Source organism: Theropithecus gelada, chromosome 4 (genome assembly GCF_003255815.1).
Source record: "Theropithecus gelada isolate Dixy chromosome 4, Tgel_1.0, whole genome shotgun sequence".
Lineage (NCBI taxonomy): Eukaryota > Metazoa > Chordata > Mammalia > Primates > Cercopithecidae > Theropithecus > Theropithecus gelada.
Window position 1 is genome coordinate 582,403 of NC_037671.1, and position 4,527 is coordinate 586,929.

Sequence of the window (4,527 nt, forward strand, 5' to 3'; positions counted from 1 at the left end):
GGGCGACAGAGCGAGACTCCGTCTCAAAAAAAAAAAAAAATACAAAAATTAGCCAGGCGTGGTGGTGGGTGCCTGCAGTCCCAGCTACTTGGGAGGCTGAGGCAGGAGAATCATGGAACCTGGGAGGTGGAGGTTGCAGTGGGCCAAGATCACACCACTGCACTCCAGCCTGGGTGACACAGTGAGACTCCGTCTCAAAAAAAAAAAAAAAAAAAAAAAATCCATTTGTTCAAAGTATAAAAGTATTTAAAAAAGCATAAAATCCAGAATAAAATCCAAATGCTTTACCATAGCTTATGGGGCTCTGTACAATATGCCCTCTGTTAAACATCTTGATCCCATCTCCCACAGTCTAGCCACACTGGGCTTTTTTTTTTTTTTTTTGAGCCGGGATCTTGGTCTGTCATTCAAGCTGGAGTGTAGTGGTATAATCATAGCTCACTGCAGCCTCAAAGGATCCTCCCACCTCAGCCTCCAACTAGCTAGGACTACAGGCACATGCCACCAGGCCTGGGTACTTTTTTTTTTTTTTTTTTTTTTTTTCGAGACGGAGTCTCGCGCTGTCACCCAGGCTGGAGTGCAGTGGCCGGATCTCAGCTCACTGCAAGCTCCGCCTCCCGGGTTCACGCCATTCTCCGGCCTCAGCCTCCCGAGTAGCTGGGACTACAGGCGCTGCCACCTCGCCCGGCTATTTTTTGTATTTCTTAGTAGAGACGGGGTTTCACCGTGTTAGCCAGGATGGTCTCGATCTCCTGACCTCGTGATCCGCCCATCTCGGCCTCCCAAAGTGCTGGGATTACAGGCTTGAGCCACCGCGCCCGGCCTGGCCTGGGTACTTTTTAAACATTTTTGCAGAGACAGGGTCTCACCATGTTGCCCAGACTGGTCTCGAACTTCTGGGCTCAAGTAGTGCTCCTGCCTCAGCCTCCCAAAGTGCTGGGATTGCAGGCATGAGCCACCACGTCTGGCCTGGCCTTCTGTTTTTACTTCAAACACCCCAAAGTCATTCCTGCATCAAGGCCTTTGCCTTTGCTGTTCCCTGTGTCTGGAATGCACTTTCTCCGTGTGTTCATATGGTTTGTTCCCTCGTTTAATTTTCTCTCTCTGTGTTACCTCCTCAAAGCAGCTCTCTCTTTGTATCTACCTGTTCTCTTCCCCCTGTCAGTCTCTAACCTCTTTTTTCATTTTATTTTCATTTGGAGCACTTACTATTACTTAAAATTATACTACCTATGTATATTGTCTATCACCCTCAAAGCAATATGTAAGCTCCATATGGGCAAGGATTTTGTCCTTTTTATTGATGTATCTCCAGCTCCTAAAACAGTGCTTGCTCTACACTAGGCACTAAAGTGTTCATTGAAAGTATGCAAAGCTTGGCCAGGTACAGTGGCTCATGCCTATATTCCCAGCACTTTGGGAGGCCGAAGCAGGTAGATCATCTAAGGTCAGGAGTTCGAGACCAGCCTGGCCAATATGGTGAAACCCCATCTCTACTAAAATACAAAAAATTAGCTGGGTGTGGTGGTGGGCACTGTAATTCCAGCTATTTGGGAGGCTGAGGCAGGAGAATCGCTTGAATGACCCGCCCCCGCCAAAAAAAAAAAAAAAAGAAAGTATATGAAGCTTAAGACAGACAATGTCTATAAAGAGCTTAGCAGGGTACCTGGCACTGAGCAAGCAGCCAGGTGATGCCATACTCTAAGATCTCTCCCTGCCTCTCTGTCATCTCTCCTTAGTCTCCTTGTCTGGCTTATCCTTGTCCTTCTTCACTTAGCCAATGTCAGAGTTCCTCAAGGCTAAGTTCTGGGCCCTTCATCTACAGATTCCTCAGAGAGGTCTATCCTAGCCACCATGTCTTTTTTTTTTTTGGAGATGGAGTCTCCCTCTGTCACCCAGGGTGGAGTGCAATGGTGCGATCTCGGCTAACTGCAACCTCTGCTTCCTGGGTTCAAGTCATTCTCCGGCCTCAGCCTCCCAAGTAGCTGGGATTATAGACCATCACCATGCCCAGCTAATTGTTGTATTTTAGTAGAGACAGGATTTCACCATGTTGGCCAGGCTGGTCTCAAACTCCTGACCTCAGGTGATCTACCCGCCTCAGCCTCCCAGAGTGCTGGGATTACAGGCATAAGCCACTGCGCCCAGCCACCATGTCTTGAGTAGCTCCCCAACTACTGTTTCTATTCAGTACCCCATTTATTTCCTTCATATGATTCATCTCAACCTGTAATTATATGTTTGTTTACTTTTAAGAAAAACAGTCCCTGAGAATTGGGAATTGGCCTGACAATAACTAGCAGGCTTTGGTGTTGCTGGGAGCTGGCCTGTTGCCCATAGTTAGGCCCTGGTACTCTTGTTGAACATAAACTATCTCACAGAAAATCAGTGTCAAACAAGGTCATTCTGTGTTTGTGATGAAGTTAGACAAACTTCAAAATCTTGTCTAAGCACAAAAACACCAAACAGTTCCCTGTCAGCTAAAATGTATTGGCTTTTTTACCTTACAGCTTTAGTCATATTTCATTTCTCCCTCCTTCTAGATAAGATTAAGAAGTAGTCATAGAACAATTTTCTGCTTTTTTTTTTTTTTGAGACAGAGTCTTGCTCTGTCACCCAGGCTGGCGTGCAGTGGCCGGATCTCAGCTCACTGCAAGCTCCACCTCCCGGGTTTGCGCCATTCTCCTGCCTCAGCCTCCCGAGTAGCTGGGACCACAGGCGCCCGCCACCTCGCCCGGCTAGTTTTTTTGTATTTTTGAGTAGAGATGGGGTTTCACCGGGTTAGCCAGGATGGTCTCGATTTCCTGACCTTGTGATCCGCCTGTCTCGGCCTCCCAAAGTGCTGGGATTACAGGCTTGAGCCACCACACCTGGCCTTTTCTGCTTCTTTTGAAATCACCAAACACAAACCCTAACCCTGTCATTCCTAGCCCTCTTTTAGGGAGATAACCTCTGTAGAATTAATAAACTCAGCTTAAATGCTTGCCCGTAAGTTGAGGAGCTGTAAGTTAACTTTTAAGAAGTTTCTTCTGGCTGGGTGCAGTGGCTTATACCTGTAATCCCAGCACTTTGGGAGGCCGAGGTGGGCAGATCACAAGGTCAGGAGATAGAGACCATCCTGGCTAACATGGTGAAACCCCGTATCTACTAAAAACACAAAAAATTAGCCGAGCATGGTGGCAGGCACCTGTAGTCCCAGCTACTCGGGAGGCTGAGGCAGAATAGCGTGAACCTGGGAGGCGGAGCTTGCAGTGAGCCGAGATTGTGCCACTGCACTCCAGGCTGGGCGACAGGAGACTCTGTCTCAAAAAAAAAAAAAAAGGAAGTTTCTTCCCAGACAACGGGTGTTCTTGGCTCTTCCTCCATCCTGAGGCTTTGAACATGGATGAGGAAGCCAGAGCTTCACTTTGGACTGTGAATAGAAGTTTGTGGTTGTGAATCTAACAGTTGGGGGTTGATGTTCCAAATACTCAGGGACCTTGTAATGGTGGCATTGTCACATATCTTGGATTGTTGATTGTCTACCTCTTGACCTGTGAGAGAAATAAACTTCTATCTTAAGACTTCTTTTTAAATGGCAGTTACATAAGCCAGAACTACCTGGAGAAATCTGATACTTTTGTTTTGACCTGTAATTTTCAAATGTCTACTTTTCTCCAACTCTACTACCCAAGTCTATGTCATCATCATGGCTCACTTGTACTACTGAAATAGCCAGTAGCTTTCTAACTTCCAGGTCCAAGGTGGGCCCTCTTCATACAAGCTGATTTTTTTGAAAAGCCAGCCTAAGCCATGATACTCCCGTCTAAAATTCTTCAAAGGCTTCTGTTCTAAGAAAAGAGCCAAATCCTCATGTTCTCCAAGGCCCTAAGTGGTCTAACTCCTCTTTCTTCTGCATCATCTCCCACTGTCCCTAGGTTTCTTAGCTCCTTTTCCCCTAGGTCTTTTAGCTAAGACCTTTGCCTTGACTCCCCTTTCCCACCCCACCTCCTGTTTATCCTTTGGAGCTTGTCTCAATTGCATCTCCTTCCCTGACTCCCTTTATTACACAACTCCGTTTCACTCTGTCTTCTTCCCAGCACTTTTGGCAGGTTTAACTTTACATGCTATTTGTGGTTATGAGAAACCTGTCTTCCTTGTACATTTTAAATCCATTGGCTTTGGCTGTCAGTTATCTCTAGTGCTTAGTATATTGCCTGGCCCACAGGCACTCTGCAAATTGCTGCTGAAAGACTCCTTCATCATTACCACTCCATAAACGCAAACTCTGCCAAGTAAAGTATTTAAAAATAACTCCACAGACACCTGGCCTTTCCTTTTTCTTACAAAACTTTGCCCTTGAACATAAGGCAGCTTGGTCTGGTTGATGCCTACAGGCCAATGGAACCTCCATTGGTTTTTTCAGCCTGGAAGAACCTTAAGCTTTGTCATTCCCCATCACTAGTGTGTATGAACTAAAGAATGAGCTGACTCCACCAGGTGAGAACAGCTTCATCTGTACCTCCAGAGATGACTAGAACACAGGGA